Here is a 17,581-nt window from a genome sequence, read left to right as displayed (position 1 = left end):
ATGAGATGATAATAAGGAGAAAGTAGAATAAAATTTCTCAGAGTTGAAGAAAAATATGAATTTTCAGATTCAATAGAAGCAGTTTAAAGCAGGGTAAAGATTTTAAAATACAGTTTACAGTTTTATGTACAGTTTAAAGCTTATGATTTGATTCTAAGACCCAAGAACTTGAAAAAATTAAATCATAAACCAAAAATAGAGCCTAGACTAGCTTCCTGTGCCTTGAATTAAATTAATCCTACAAACTATTTTTTTTTTTTTTTTTTTGTGGTACGCGGGCCTCTCACTGTTGTGGCCTCTCCCGCTGCGGAGCACAGGCTCCGGAAGCGCAGGCCCAGCGGCCATGGCTCACGGGCCCAGCCGCTCCGCGGCACGTGGGATCCTCCCAGACCGGGGCACGAACCCGCGTCCCCTGCATCGGCAGGCGGACTCTCAACCACTGCGCCACCAGGGAAGCCCCTACAAACTATTTTTACTGAATCACAGAACCAGTTATTTGTTTGAAATTTTAAGACTACTGTGACTTAGAAATGAACATGTATCAGAAAGCTACTTAAAAACAGAGATACCAAACCAAATAAACCCAACCCTACCCAATGTTCCCCTCATTCAAATGTCTGCTAACAATGGAAAAATCGAGAACTCATGGTTATGAACAGAAAACTTTGAAATAGTGCCTAGAGCTCAAAAAACATTAGTTCCCTTCATCTTTACCTTGTCACCAAGAGATGCATTTCATAAAACTAAACTGAAATTTCTGTTCCATTTCTGGGAACATCTAGGGGAACCACAGTCTCCACAACTTCCAAAGACAAAGCAGCAGGAGGACCCATTTGAAAAGCCCACCATTTACAATATAGAGGCATCGAGGACAAAGGAATAAACTTCACCTTCAGATGCCTCAAACAGAATGGTCCTTGCAAGGAATGTGAAAACTGGCAGTGAGTGTGTAAATACCAAACTGACCTCCCTATAAAGGAGCAAGTGACACCAATTTCAAATTTCCATCCACCGATAATGGAAAGGAGCAGAAGAGCAAGACTTACATCCTGTCATCCACCAGAGCATGGAAGCACTAAACAGGCTTTGGAATAAATGGGCATCTTTCCTTCTATAGCTGTGCCTGAGCTTTCCAGGATTAGATTTTCCATTACCTAAGAGGTGTGAGCTCGTGCAGATGTAATAGCAGGCTTATACTGGGGTGTGATGATAAACTGGTGTCTGAAGGCACTTATGTTCTGCTGCAGGTGCCTTGTTCAGGCTGTATTAGTTTGAGTGGGCTTCCATGACAAATACCACAGACTGGGTGGCTTAAACAACAAAATTAGTTTTCTCACAATTCTGGAGGCTAGAAGTCCGAGATCAAGTTACCGGCAGGGTTGTTTCTTCTGAGGCCCCTCTCTTTGGCTTATAGATGGCCATGTTTTCCCTCTGTCTTCACATGGTCTTTCCTTTGTGTGTCTGTGTCCTAATCTCCTCTTGTGAGGACACTAGTCATATTGGATTAGGGCCAGCCACATGATTTCATTTTACCTTAATTACCTCTTTAAAGGCTCTCTCTCCAAATCTGGTCACTTTCCGAGGTACTTGGGGCTAGCATTTTAACATATGAATTTGGAGTGCAGGCCATTCAGTCCATAACCCAGGCCTCATCTTTTCTCACATGAATTTCTTCTTATAAATCTCCTAACTGCTGTCCCATTCTCCAGTTTCACTCTCCTTCAATTCTTCCCCCACATAGTAGCCAAAGTACACTTTCTAAAAAAGAAATCTGATCACTCCACTACTTTAAATCATCCAAAGGCTCCCTGTTGCTTTCGGGATACAGTTTTAAGTTTCCCAGCACTTAGCACAGCCCCTGACACGCAAGATGTACTTAAGAAAGGCCTGATGAGTAAGTGAGTTAATAAGTGAATTAATGAACAAATAAATCATGCAAACTAAAAGAGAGTTGCAGTTCTGGAGGCCAACCAAAGAAGTAGGTAATTGAAAGTCATTTCTAGTTGGCTTAAAAATATATATTTGTGGGCTTCCTTGGTGGCGCAAGTGGTTGAGAGTCCGCCTGCCGATGCAGGGGACACGGGTTCGTGCCTCGGTCTGGGAAGATCCCACATGCCGCAGAGCGGCTAGGCCTGTGAGCCATGGCCGCTGAGCCTGCGCGTCCAGAGCCTGTGCTCCGCAACGGGAGAGGCCACAACAGTGAGAGGCCCGCATACCACACACACACACAAAAATATATATATATATTTGTGACTCTTTACAGGAGAATCACTTTCCTATTTATGTTTGAGTAAATTTATTTAAATAAATTCACATTCCCGGAGACATAATTGGCAATATTTGTGTCTGAATTTCACCAGCTCCTCGGCCACCTTGGCACATTCATACCTAACTTACTGTCTGTGGATGAGAAATGAAGTCAATTAAGTAGGTTTTATGTTCACACCCACTATCAAGTTCACCTGCCGTCTTCCAGTGTTTCATTCATAATGAGGTACAGCAAATACAATAGTGATGGTTCAGCTCTGTGGACTTTGTCTCTGTTTGCTCCACCCTCTCAGTGCCGTTTTCAGACTTCATCCTGGAGCAGTGGCCCCACTCCAAACCCCACGCTCCAGTATGCCAAAGCCTTGAGCACGTAGGATTAAGAACGTAGGAAGGTGGATCAAAAAGCATTACATGCAGTGAGTTGGTGTTGACATTAACACTCTGTCTTGAGTACTCCACAGAGTGGATAGTCTGTATGTGAATAATCAAAAGTGTCTAAACCTGAAACCTTTGTTCTCTTCTTTTATAAATATTTATCAAGCCAGGAACTCAAATCAAGGAGAGAAAATATAATTTAAAACTCGAGTTTGTTAACAAGGAACGACAGCTAGAGTGCTAACAATTCAACCAATTAAACAATTTTGTGTTTGTGTGATAATTACTGCCAGCATAAATGATCTTGTTAATTGCTTTAATTTGTTAGCAGTTTCCAAACTTACAATTTTTTTTTCATAGTATTAACCAAAACCTTTGGGAAATTTTCAATAAAATTTGGAAAGATACTGCAATGAAAGATTCCATTACCTCTGCAAATTCATCTCATTTTCTATTCTGTGGGATATTTCTGCAGCTGCTCAACTTCTGTTGAATATTTCTTGAATGCTTTAAAGACTACAAGAGATTCAAACATGATTTATTCTGTGGAGTAACTGGTTCTTGTCAAAAACACCATTCTTCATTTTCCTCTGTGTATGGCAAATTTTATTTTTAAAAGATTTATCATTTTCTTTTTGCCAAATGCCATATAATCATTTTTATTCAATTTCATGAAGTAAATTGCTATCATTATCCTTATTGCCAGATAAAGAAACCAAGAAACTCAGAGTTCAAGTAATTGTCCAAAAATCACATAGAACTCCAAATCCCTTCCTTATGAAAGAGTTATTTATCTAGGAAGCAGTATCTTGTGGGTTTTTATTTTTTTATATAAATTAATTATTTTTGGCTGCGTTGGGTCTTCGTTGCTGCGTGCGGGCTTTCTCTAGTTGCAGCAATGGGGGCTACTCTTCATTGTGGTGTGCGGGCTTCTCATTGCAGTGGCTTGTCTTTGTTGTGGTACACGGGCTCTAGGGGCATGGGCTTCAGTAGTTGTGGTGCACGGGCTCAGTAGTTGTGGCTCGCGGGCTCTAGAGCGCAGGCTCAGTTGTTGTGGCAGGAGGGTTTAGTTGCTACCTGGTATGTGGGATCTTCCCAGACCAGGGCTCGAACCCGTGTCCTCTGCATTGGCGGGCGGATTCTTAACCACTGTGCCACCAGGGAAGTCCCTCTCATGGGTTTTTAAATTAACAGATCCCATGATATTTAATGTAGATGATGTACATTATAGACTAATTTTTTAAGTCAATAATTAGATCAAGAATTTAGCCCCCAATTATGCTGAGTGTGTACAAGTAACAACTCAGTGCTGCTAGTTCTATTCCATCATCATCTTAATCATCAAAATACACTTAATTAAGCATCTAGCTCCGGACCTTCCATAGCAGAAACTGAAATAAGCCAAAGCTTTAGACCCTTCTTTTGGAAGTGTTTCAAAGCTGTGAGTGAGCATCAGTATTCTGTTACAGACCCCAACTACTGCCTAAACCTATTTCTCAACTCCCACGTCTACCAAATATGGCCAGAAATTGAAGTGGGAGCTTGTCACATACAATTTCAAGTACTTGAGGTATTCCCTGACCTCATTCTAAAGATTTTATATATTATATATATATATACACATAAATCTTTTAACTTATTGCATAACTAACAACAAATATTAAAATGCAAATAACCCTGGGAAGAGTTAAGTTTTAAGGCACAGGCTTTTGGCTACTGGAGTAAAAAAAGTCAGTGCCACTTAGTGACATTTTAATAGCCAAGCAATTTTTTAGAAAGATGGTAGTAGGGTAGACTGAAAAGATTAATAGATGTAAAGTCAGAAGACCTGGCTTCTACTCCCCTTTATCCTCTCTATGCCTTTGTTTTTCTTCCACAAAATGATGGCATTGAACTAGCTAGTCTCTAAGGACTCTTTCAGCTCTAGCTTTCTATTATTTTTTTTTATTATTTTAATTCATATGTTTTAATTCACTATGTAACAATAATATCACAGTCTATTTTACAAGTTAAATGTATGAGAATGTATGAAATAGAAATGGTAGGGAAAAACTAAACGTGGGTCAGGAACTTGAATTTTCCCAAAACCAGGGGCCAAAGGAAGATGTGTTGCCTGCAGGGCCCAAGAAGGAGGCAGGGAGGGTGACGGGAACAGCTTGTGGTATGTGTTTGTCCCCGTGTCTACTCCAAGAAGGAGTTGAGGCATGCCCTCTGCCCTGGTCTGGGATTGGGAGTTTAATCTGGTCAATTGAAGATGGTGGCTTGAGAGAAAAAAGCCATCTGGTACCTACACAGAGCTGGTCCCCTGGTGGCCGCAGGTGGGTTTTGCCGTAGAGGGAATTAGGGGTGAAGTGTCAAAAATCAAATGTATAGAGGAAAAAAGTAAACAGTTTCCTCCTTCCCCCTAAAAAAATGAATTCTTGAAATGCACACATATTCTTCTCTCAAATGTAGAAAAGTCTCACTCTGGATGTGCTTACAAGAAGATCGTCGTCAAAAAACTTTGTTTCTATAACACTTCCAGTTAGCACGCTTGCTGGCATCATCTGGGACTTGGGCGCTGCCTCTATCAGGGACTGCCGGGTGTTTGTGGAGTTAGGGATCACAGAGCCAAACTCGAAGAACCATTCTTCTAGGCATTGCCCTTTGAAGTAAACTTTTTGTTCCAGGCGAAATTTTTCCATTTGCTCCGCTGAAGAGAAGTTCAATTCTCGAGACACTGCCTTGCACTTGAGGATTTTCTTGGGAACACGGGCTTCATGCTCCACTCCAGGGCCTGACAGGTCTTCTTTTCCTTGCCAGAGTATCTTCCCTGTCTCAGCATCCTGAAGGTTCATCCAATTTAGTTTGAAGCCCCTCAGGATCTCCCTGGCCCGCTCGCCCTTGGTTGACATGATGCGGCGGCCGCTGACTGCGGCTCTCCCACGTTGGCCCAGCGGAGCCTTGTAGACTGTGCCCAGGAGCTGAGGTCTGAGCCGCAGCCCCGCCTGCAGACCTCGGGCGAGCAGCGGCAGCGCCCAGACCCGGACCGGCCTCTTTCCCCTCAGCTCCGGCTCCTGATCCCTTCTCCTTCCTAGCTTTCTATTATTTTACACTTACAGCAAGAACATACTAGATGTTTGTTACAATAATGTTCTTTAAAAGGAAAAATTGGAAATTAGTTCAACATTCATCACAATGGAACTGATGAAATCAAGTATAGTGGGTAGACACACGTATAAATTCTATGTAGCCAGTTAAGTGATGATATGGTTTTATATTTATTGATAAAGACGTCATGACATACTGTTGTTGTTTTTTTAAAGTAGCCATCAAATAATTTCCATTTGACTAAGGAATAAAGTATTTTACATAAGGAAGGATACTCCCAAAAATCTCAACTTATTTCTAGATGGTGGGATTAAGAGTAATTCTTACTTCCTTCTCTATTTTTCTATGATGTTTGGGTATTTATACGTATAGAACATTTTCATAATAAGCAACAAAGTTATTTCATTTGGGGGGAAATATAGTTAAATATAAGCAGCAAATATTAATTCCTTTCCTATGAGCAAGTTTTGGTAGAGAAGTGGGCCAGGGCAAGGACAAAACAGCAGTGAACTAAAGGAAAACAATGCCTGAGGGCTTCCCTGGTGGCGCAGTGGTTGAGAGTCCGCCTGCCGATGCAGGGGAAGCAGGTTCGTGCCCCGGTCCGGGAGGATCCCACATGCCGCGGAGCGGCTGGGCCCATGAGCCATGGCCGCTGAGCCTGCGCGTCCGGAGCCTGTGCTCCGCAACGGGAGAGGCCACAGCAGTGGGAGGCCCGCGCACCGCAAAAAAAAAAAACAACAACAACAATGCCTGAATATTTTCATCAACAACTCAGATAATGAAATAAATATGTGCCATGAAGGTAAAAAACAGCCCTTGTTACACAAATTGGGCACAGCTGATCTGTTTTTCTCCATCATCTCAGTCATCACGTGTTGGAGGCGGATTTGCCTGACCCATGCTCCCTCCCTTACCAGTCCATCCCATGCACAATGGGAAGATTTATCAAGCCATCAGACTGGCCCAATCCAAGGCTAACCGTCTTATGACAAGATTAATCCCATAACTTTGTGTTCTTTACTACCCGTGCTTTAATTATTTGAGTTTCTTAAGGTTGCCTAATCAATCTTGATATTTATCAATTATCGCTCAACTTTGAAAAAATGCAGAATTATCAGAAAGTAGATTAAATCAAAGAGGGATTCATACATACTGAGTCAGCAAAGGAGGAAGAATAAACTTCCTAAATACAAAATGGTAACTAACAGTTTTGACCCAAGTAGAAAACAGGTAGGAAAACAAAATCTTGTGGGAGATCATAAATTAAATACAAGTCAACACTGAAGTTGTCATTCAAAAAGTGTGGGGTGTGGCTGCCACACCCAGCAGGAGGCTCTCACCAAGAGCTAAGCTTCTAATGCACCCTACTTGAGGGATCCTTCGCTTGCCAACTTGAATTTATTAGTTCCATGTTATTTGCTTGTCACCAACTGCATCGTGTCTTCTGTGCTAAAATTAATTCCTTGATTCAATTTGGGGTCAATGGCTGTATAGCTTAAGTATCCAGAAGCTAGAGGGGGCACATGAGAGGAGCTACGCTCACAAGGAAGACAATTTCTAAGGTTCAGACCACAAGCAGCTCAGGAAGTCAACTGGTCTTTGCCTGCTGGAAGTTCTAGAGGTATGTAGGGACCATGGTGGGAAACTGTAAGTGGAATCACTTTAAGTCAAAGACAGCCTATATAGAATTAAGGATAGTATTTTTTATGAATGTATTTATTATTTATTTTATTTATCATATTCTGCTTCTTGAAAGAATTTTTTTTAAGTCCTAATCAGATTAGATTTTCTTTTTTCTTTTTGCTGCACCACACAGCATATGGGATCTTAGTTCCTACACCAGGGATCAAACCCATGCCCCCTGCAGTGGAAGCACTAAGTCTTAACAACTGGACTGCCGGGAAGTCACCCTGAAAGAATTTTTTTTTTTTTTTTTACATCTTTATTGGAGTATAATTGCTTTACAACGGTGTGTTAGTTTCTGCTTTATAACAAAGTGAATCAATTATACATATACATATGTTCCCATATCTTTTCCCTCTTGCATCTCCCTCCCTCCCACCCTCCTTATCCCACCCCTCCAGGCGGTCACAAAGCACGGAGCTGATCTCCCTGTGCTATGCGGCTGCTTCCCACTAGCTATCTACCTTACGTTTGGTAGTGTATATATGTCCATGCCTCTCTCTCGCTTTGTCACAGCTTACCCTTCCCCCTCCCCATATCCTCAAGTCCATTCTCTAGTAGGTCTGTGTCTTTATTCCTGTCTTACCCCTAGGTTCGTCATGACATTTTTTTTTTCTTAAATTCCATATATATGTGTTAGCATACAGTATTTGTCTTTCTCATTCTGACTTATTTCACTCTGTATGACAGACTCTAGGTCTATCCACCTCATTACAAATAGCTCAATTTCGTTTCTTTTTATGGCTGAGTAATATTCCATTGTATATATGTGCCACATCTTCTTTATCCATTCATCCGATGATGGACACTTAGGTTGTTTCCATCTCTGGGCTATTGTAAATAGAGCTGCAATGAACATTTTGGTGCATGACTCTTTTTGAATTATGGTTTTCTCAGGGTATATGCCCAGTAGTGGGATTGCTGGGTCATATGGTAGTTCTATTTGTAGTTTTTTAAGGAACCTCCATACTGTTCTCCATAGTGGCTGTACCAATTCACATTCCCACCAGCAGTGCAAGAGTGTTCCCTTTTCTCCACATCCTCTCCAGCATTTATTGTTTCTAGATTTTTGGATGGTGGCCATTCTGACTGGTGTGAGATGATATCTCATTGTAGTTTTGATTTGCATTTCTCTAATGATTAATGATGTTGAGCATTCTTTCATGTGTTTGTTGGCAGTCTGTATACCTTCTTTGGAGAAATGTCTATTTAGGTCTTCTGCCCATTTTTGGATTGGGTTGTTTGTTTTTTTGTTATTGAGCTGCATGAGCTGCTTATAAATTTTGGAGATTAATCCTTTGTCAGTGGTTTCATTTGCAAATATTTTCTCCCATTCTAAGGGTTGTCTTTCCGTCTTGTTTATGGTTTCCTTTGCTGTGCAAAAGCTTTGAAGTTTCATTAGGTCCCATTTGTTTATTTTTGTTTTTATTTCCATTTCTCTAGGAGGCGGGTCAAAAAGGATCTTGCTGTGATTTATGTCATACAGTGTTCTGCCTATGTTTTCCTATAAGAGTTTGATAGTTTCTGGCCTTACATTTAGGTCTTTAATCCGTTTTGAGCTTATTTTTGTGTATGGTGTTAGGGAGTGATCTAATCTCATACTTTTACATGTACCTGTCCAGTTTTCCCAGCACCACTTATTGAAGAGGCTGTCCTTTCTCCACTATATATTCCTGCCTCCTTTATCAAAGATAAGGTGACCATATGTGCGTGGGTTTATCTCTGGGCTTTCCATCCTGTTCCATTGATCTATCTTTCTGGTTCTGTGCCAGTACCATACTCTCTTGATTACTGTAGCTTTGTAGTATAGTCTGAAGTCAGGGAGCCTGATTCCTCCAGCTCCGTTTTTTGTTCTCAAGATTGCTTTGGCTATTCGGGGTCTTTTGTGTTTCCATACAAATTGTGAAATTTTTTGTTCTAGTTCTGTGAAAAATGCCATTGGTAGTTTGATAGGGATTGCATTGAATCTGTAGATTGCTTTGGGTAGTAGAGTCATTTTCACAATGTTGATTCTTCCAATCCAAGAACATGGTATATCTCTCCATCTGGTTCTTTGAGAAGATAAACAAAATTGATAAACCATTAGCCAGACTCATCAAGAAAAAAAGGGAGAAGACTCAAATCAATAGAATTAGAAATGAAAAAGGAGAAGTAACAACTGACACTGCAGAAATACAAAAGATCATGAGAGATTACTACAAGCAACTCTATGCCAATAAAATGGACAACCTGGAAGAAATGGACAAATTCTTAGAAATGCACAACCTGCCAAGACTGAATCAGGAAGAAATAGAAAATATGAACAGACCAATCACAAGCACTGAAATTGAAACTGTGATTAAAAATCTTCCAACAAACAAAAGCCCAGGACCAGATGGCTTCACAGGCGAATTCTATCAAACATTTAGAGAAGAGCTAACCACCTATCCTTCTCAAACTCTTCCAAAATATAGCAGAGGGAGGAACACTCCCAAACTCATTCTATGAGGCCACCATCACCTTGATACTGAAAGAATTTTTGAGGACGTTCTTGCATTTTATTTACCAAAGCAGCTTGAGGTATTAATCTTCTCTTCCCAAGCAGACTGTATAATTCCTGATACCTAAAAGCACATCTTTAGTTTCTTTTCAATTGCCCAAGGTGCCTAAACAGTGATAGATGAACATACATAAAAATAATACTGAAGACTGTAATAATCAGTTTAAGTACATAATTACTACTGGTTACTTTAATTCGTAAAGCCATGTTCAGATTCTAGCTCTTCTTCTGGATCCCACAGAAGACGTGGTGACCATAGGGTGACCATATGTCCCACCTTACCTAAGCCAATCTTGGTTTACACTTGTCCTGGCAGAATCATTAATAGTGTTACTTTGTACTCTCAAAAATGCACAAATTATGTAATAATACTATTGATCACGCATCTGTAAGGGGCTTCCCAGTAAATTCCAACATACAAAAAGTAATCTGTCTTTAGCAGTAAGTGAAAGCTTTGTGACAAAAGATGACCACAGAGTACAATGTTTATGTTGGATTACCTAAATATTACATTACTAATTGCTATTTCCTAAGACAGTTTATCTCTATATAAATTTGTCAACTCTGCCCTCTACTGTCTTAAAATAGAATTATGACATCATGCAGATAGCACTATTTTGGCTTCATTGATTGAAGCTGATTGTGTTGGTCCTGTTGATTACTTTAGACGGCTGGTCCTCAACTTTGCCTGTCACTATATTAGCTTTTAAAGATCTGCACTGCCTAAACCCCACCCCCAACCAATTAAATCAGAACCTTTGGTGATGAGACCCAAGTGTCAATTTTTTTAAGACTCCCCAGTTGCTACCAACATACAGTATAGGTTGATAAACATTACTTAGAATGTCAGATTAAATAGTCTATTGTGGCTCATTTAGTTTTTTGATTCCATAACCCAGATGATGCTATATTCCTAATCATGTCTGGAGAAACCTTGGAGATCGGAAGAAAAAGATGAGCGTATCAGGACAAATCTATACCACGATTTGAAAAATGGCTTAAAAAAACATTCTAAGGGATTATGTCTTCCTTGGGTCTAAAAATATATTTTTTACTGATAACGATGACATATATGGAAAGTACCTGCTAGGAAATGAGTCTGTTCAGCCATCAGTTTTGTTGCCACAGCTCAGCCCTAATTTTCTGCTGCTGGAATTATCTGATGAAGAAGCTCCAAGATAGCCAAGAAAGTTGGATCAGAAGATAGGGGCAAATGAGGTAGAGCCCATGGTACTGAATGACTGCTTCCTTATTCCTGAACGTTCAGAGTTGTTAATGGAGTTTATCATATGGAAATGCACTGATGTGAAAGCCCAGGAAATCTGCTGGAGTAGAAGTTGCACTAATGAGAACATGACTAAATTAAGTCACTGGGGGGAAGTGAATCCCAAAGTAAATAAGAGAGAAAGGAGAAAGATACAGAAAAAAAGTCATTAATAATCAGCAAGAGAGAGATAGCTTTTGCAAAAAATTACAGAAGCAGGTTTTTAATAATAAGCTCAATGTTTACTTTCCACTTCCTTTTTCTAAAGTTCATCAGGAAAAGCTAATGATCTCATGTTGAGATTGGCCCTTTTAGAAGAGGTTTTATTCCCCTTAAACTCTTAACCAAAACCGTGGGATGAGCCAGAAGTGTTGGCATGAGAAAAAAGGGATCATTTGGGAACTTTGATAGTGTGTGCCAGAGTAAAGATTCCTTGTGAAAACAGCAGAAGCCTCCTAATACTAAAAGGAGAGGAGAGGAAGATGCCTGTGACAGATGGTGAGGTCCTTGTACACCATGTCTGGGACTGCATTATTCAGTACTTCAATCCAGCCAAAGCAAGACACTTAGCATAAGTGAGGACAGTAGAGGTTTGGAAGAAGCATTAGGAATTATTCTAAGTGATTCTATCTGCGTTGGTTCTATTGTCTGTAGAACAACTACTGATACTTAAAAAAATTCTTTTGTAAGAAACGAATAGGGACAAAGTAAAAACATTTCCATAGATATATTAATTCATAAAAATGGTTCTTACTCTTTTCTCTGTAATAGACACCTGTGAATATGTGATGGAAGCTATGGACCCTCTCCCCAGAGAAAAATGAACATTTTTATACATAATTTTACATACAGTTCCATCCTAGTCTAAAAACCCTAGACATACAGATGGCCAACACGTACATGAAAAGATGCTCAACATCACCAATTATCAGAAAAGTGCAAATCAAAACCACAATGAGATATCACTCACATCTGTTACAACGGTTATTAGCAAAAAGACAAGAAATAACAAGTGTTGGTGAGGATGTAGAGAAAAGAGAACACTTGTGCTCTGTTGGTGGGAATGTAAATTGGTGTAGCCATATGAAAAGCAGTATGAAGATTCTTCAAAAAGTTAAAAATAGAACTACCATATGACCCAGCAATTTTGCTTTTTAGTACCACTGGATATTTATCCAAAGAAAATGAAAACACTAACTCAAAAAGATATTTGCACTCCCATGCACAATAGCCAAGATATGGAAACAATATAACAGTGTCCATCAATGGATGAATGGATAAAGAAATGTGGAGGGCTTCCCTGGTGGTGCAGTGGTTGAGACTCCGCCTGCCGATGCAGGGGACACAGGTTCATGCCCCGGTCCGGGAAGATCCCACATGCCGCGGAGTGGCTAGGCCCGTGAGCCATGGCCGCTGAGCCTGCACGTCCGGAGCCTGTGCTCTGCAACGGGAGAGACCACAACAGTGAGAGGCCTGCGTATCGCAAGAAAAATAAAAAGAAATGTGGAATATTTTTCAGCCATATAAAGAATGAAATCCATTTGTGACGATATGGATGGACCTTGACGACATTATGCTAAGTGAAATAAGTGAGACAAAGAAGATAACTACTGTATGATCTCATATATGGAATCTTAAAATAGAGAAACAGAAAAAACAAGATCATAGATACAGAGAACAAATTGGCTGCCAGAGGCGGAGGTAGGGGGTGGGACAAGTGGGTGAACGTGATCAAAAGGTACAAACTTTCAGTTATAAAGTAAATAAGTCCTGGGGATATAATGTACAGCATGGTGACTATAGTTAATAATACTGTTTTGCATATTTGAAAGTTGCTAAGAGAGTAGATCTTTTTTAATTTTTATTTTATTTTTGGCTGTATTGGGTCTTCATTGTTGTGTGTGGGCTTTCTCTAGTTGTGGCAAGTGGGGGCTACTCTTCGTTGCGGTGTGTAGGCTTCTCATTGCGGTGTCTTCTCTTGTTGCAGAGCATTGGCTCTAGGAGCGCAGCCTTCAGTAGTTGTGGCACATGGGCTCAGTAGTTGTGGCACACAGGCTTAGTTGCTCCTCGGCATGTGGGATCGCCCCGGACCAGGGCTCAAACCCGTGTCCCCTGCATTGGCAGGCGATTCTTAACCACTGTGCCACCAGGGAAGCCCCGAGAGTAGATCATAAAAGTTCTCATCACAAGAAAAACATTTGGGGGAGACCTTCAAGATGGTGGAGGAGTAGGACGTGGAGATCACCTTCTTCCCCACAAATACATCAGAAATACATCTACATGTGGAACAACTCCTACAGAACACCTACTGAACACTGGCAGGACACCTCAGACTTCCCAAAAGGCAAGAAACTCCCCAAGTATCTGGCCATGTGGCTGACAGGGTCTTGGTGCTCCGGCCAGGTGTCAGGCTTGTGCCTCTGAGGTGGGAGAGCCAAGTTCAGGACATTGGTCCACCAGAGACCTCCTGGCTCTCCATAATATCAAACAGTGAAAGTTCTCCCAGAGATTTCCATCTCAACGCTAAGACCCAGCTCCACTCAATGACCAGCAAGCTACAGTGCTGGACACCCTAAGCCAAACAACTAGCAAGACAGGAACACAACCCCACCCATTAGCAGAGAGGCTGCCTAAAATCATAATAAGGTCACAGACACCCCAAAACACACCAACGGACATGATCCTGCCCAACAGAAAGACAAGATCCAGCCTCATCCACCAGAACACAGGCACTAGTCCCCTCCACCAGGAAGCCTACACAACACACTAAACCAACCTTACCCACTGAGGGCAGACACCAAAAACAACGGGAACTACGAACCTGCAGCCTGCGAAAAGGAGACCCAAACACAGTAAGTTAAGCAAAATGAGAAGACAAAGAAACATACAGCAGATGAAGGAGCAAGGTAAAAACCCACCAGACCAAACAAATGAAGAGGAAATAGGCAGTCTACCTGAAAAATAATTCAGAGTAATGATAGTAAACATGATCCAAAATCTTGGAAACAGAATAGAGAAAATACAAGAAACGTTTAACAAGGACCTAGAAGAACTAAAGAGCAAACAAACAATGATGAGCAACACAATAAATGAAATTTAAAATTCTCTAGAAGGAACCAATAGCAGAATAACTGAGGCAGAAGAACGGATAAGTGACTTGGAAGATAAAATAGTGGAAATAACTACCACAGAGCAGAATAATAAAAGAATGAAAAGAATTGAGGACAGCCTCAGAGACCTCTGGGACAACATTAAACGCACCAACATTCGAATTATAGGGGTCCCAGAAGAAGAGAAAAGGAAAGGGTCTGAGAAAATATTTGAAGAGGTTATAGTTGAAAACTTCCCTAATATGAGAAAGGAAATAGATAATCAATCCAGGAAGTGCAGAGAGTCCCATACAGGATAAATTCAAGGAGAAACATGCTAAGACACACATTAATCAAACTATCAAAAATTAAATACAAAGAAAACATATTAAAAGAAGCAAGGGAAAAGCAACAAATAACATGGGAATCCCCATAACATTAACAGCTGATCCATCAGCAGAAACTCTGCAAGCCAGAAGGGGGGATAGGACATATTTACAGTGATGAAACGGAAAAACCTACAACCAAGAATACTCTACCCAGCAAGGATCTCATTCAGATTCAACAGAGAAATCAAAAGCTTTACAGACAAGCAAAAGCTAAGAGAATTCCGCACCCCCAAACCAGCTTTACAACAAATGCTAAGGGAACTTCTCTAGGCAGGAAACACAAGAGAAGGAAAAGACCTACAAAAACAAACCCAAAACAATTAAGAAAATGGTAATAGGAACATACATATCGATAACTCTCTTAAATGTAAATGTATTAAATGCTCCAACCAAAAGACATAGATTGGCTGAATGGATACAAGAACAAGACCTGTATGTATGCTGTCTATAGGAGAACCCACTTCAGACCTAGGGGCACATACAGACTGAAAGTGAGGGATGAAAAAAGATTCCATGCAAATGGAAATCAAAAGAAAGCTGGAGTAGCAATTCTCATATCAGACAAAATAGACTTTAAAATAAAGACTATTACAAGAGACAAAGAAGGACACTATATAATGATCAAGGAATCAATCCAAGAAGAAGATATAACAATTATAAATATATATGCACAGAACATAGGAGCACCTCAATACATAAGGCAAATGCTAACAGCCATAAAAGGGGAAATCGACAGTAACACAATCATAGTAGGGGACTTTAACCCCCCACTTTCACATATGGACAGATCATCCAAAAATAAATAAATAAGGAAACACAAGCTTTAAATGATACATTAAACAAGATGGACTTAATTGATATTTATAGGACATTCCATCCAAAAACAACAGAATACACTTTCTTCTCAAGTGCTCATGGAACATTCTCCAGGATAGATCATATCTTGGGTCACAAATCAAGCCTTGGTAAATTTAAGAAAATTGAAATCATATCTAGTGTCTTTTCGAACCACAACGCTATGAGACTAGATATCAATTACAGGAAAAAATCTGTAAAAAATACAAACACATGGAGGCTAAACAATACAGTACTAAATAACCAAGAGATCACTGAAGAAGTCAAAGAGGAAATCAAAAAATACCTAGAAACAAATGACAATGAAAACATGATGACCCAAAACCTATAGGATGCAGCAAAAGCAGTTCTAAAAGGGAAGTTTATAGCAATACAATCCTACCTCGAGAAACAAGAAACATCTCAAGTAAACCACCTAACCTTACACCTACAGCAATTAGAGAAAGAAAAACCAAAAAACCCCCAAAGTTAGCAGAAGGAAAGACATCATAAAGATCAGATCAGAAATAAATGAAAAAGAAATGAAGGAAACAATAGCAAAGATCAATAGAACTAAATCTGGTTCTTTGAGAAGATAAGCAAAATTGATAAACCATTAGCCAGACTCATCAAGAAAAAAAGGGAGAAGACTCAAATCAATAGAATTAGAAATGAAAAAGGAGAAATCCCAAATGACACTGCAGAAATACAGAAGATCATGAGAGATTACTACAAGCAACTCTATGCCAATAAAATGGACAACCTGGAAGAAATGGACAAATACTTAGAAAAGCACAACATTCCAAGATTGAACCAGGAAGAAATAGAAAATATAAACAGACCAATCACAAGCACTGAAATTGAAACTGTGATTAAAAATCTTCCAACAGGGGCCTTCCCTGGTGGCGCAGTGGTTGAGAGTCTGCCTGCCGATGCAGGGGACACGGGTTCGTGCCCCAACCTGGGAAGATCCCACATGCCACAGAGCGGCTGGGCCTGTAAGCCATGGCTGCTGAGCCTGCACGTCCGGAGCCTGTGCTCCACAATGGAAGAGGCCACAGGAGTGAGAGGCCCGCGTACTGCCAAAAAAAAAAAAAATCTTCCAACAAACAAAAGCCTAGGACCAGATGGATTCACAGGTGAATTCTATCAAACATTTAGAGAAGAGCTAACATCTATCCTTCTCAAACTCTTCCAAAATATAGCAGAGGGAGGAACCACTCCCAAACTCATTCTATGAGGCCACCATCACCCGGATACCAAAACCAGACAAGGATGTCACAAAGAAAGAAAACTACAGACCAATATCACTGATGAACATAGATGCAAAAATTCTCAACAAAATACTAGCAAACAGAATCCAGCAGCACATTAAAAGGATCATACATCATGATCAAGTGAGGTTTACCCCAGGAATGCAAGGATTCTTCAATATACACAAATCAATCATTGTAATACACCATATTAAAAAACTGAAGGAGAAAAACCATATGATTGTCTCAATAGACGCAGAAAAAGCTTTTGACAAAATTCAACACCCATTTATGATAAAAACCCTCCAGAAGGTAAGCGTAGAGGGAACTTACCTCAACATAATAAAGGCCATATATGACAAACCCACAGCCAACATCGTTCTCAGTTGTGAAAAACTGAAAGCATTTCCTCTAAGATCAGGAACAAGACAAGGTTGTCCACTTTCACCACTATTACTCAACATAGTTTTGGAAGTTTTAGCCACAGCAATCAGAGAAGAAAAAGAAATAAAAGGAATCCAAATCGGAAAAGAAGAAGTAAAGCTATCACTGTTTGCAGATGACATGATACTATACATAGAGAATCCTAAAGATGCTACCAGAAAACTACTAGAGCTGATCAATGAATTTGGTAAAGTAGCAGGATACAAAATTAATGCACAGAAATCGCTTGCATTCCTATACACTAATGATGAAAAATCTGAAAGAGAAATTAAGCAAACACTCCCATCTGCCGTTGTAACAAAAGAATAAAATACCTAGGAATAAACCTACCTAAGGAGACAAAGAACCTGTAT

At 40.2% G+C, this 17,581-nt stretch overlaps 1 pseudogene; it reads right to left on the bottom strand.

Moving 5' to 3' along the window:
- Positions 1 to 4,571: 4,571 nt before the first annotated feature.
- On the bottom strand, positions 4,572 to 5,564 carry LOC137225943 (retinal rod rhodopsin-sensitive cGMP 3',5'-cyclic phosphodiesterase subunit delta pseudogene; annotated as a pseudogene).
- Positions 5,565 to 17,581: the final 12,017 nt, after the last annotated feature.

Source organism: Pseudorca crassidens, chromosome 1, assembly GCF_039906515.1.
Source record: "Pseudorca crassidens isolate mPseCra1 chromosome 1, mPseCra1.hap1, whole genome shotgun sequence".
In the NCBI taxonomy this organism is placed as follows: domain Eukaryota; kingdom Metazoa; phylum Chordata; class Mammalia; order Artiodactyla; family Delphinidae; genus Pseudorca; species Pseudorca crassidens.
Note: the sequence above shows the minus strand (reverse complement) of the source record. Positions and strands in the feature narration are given on the sequence as shown.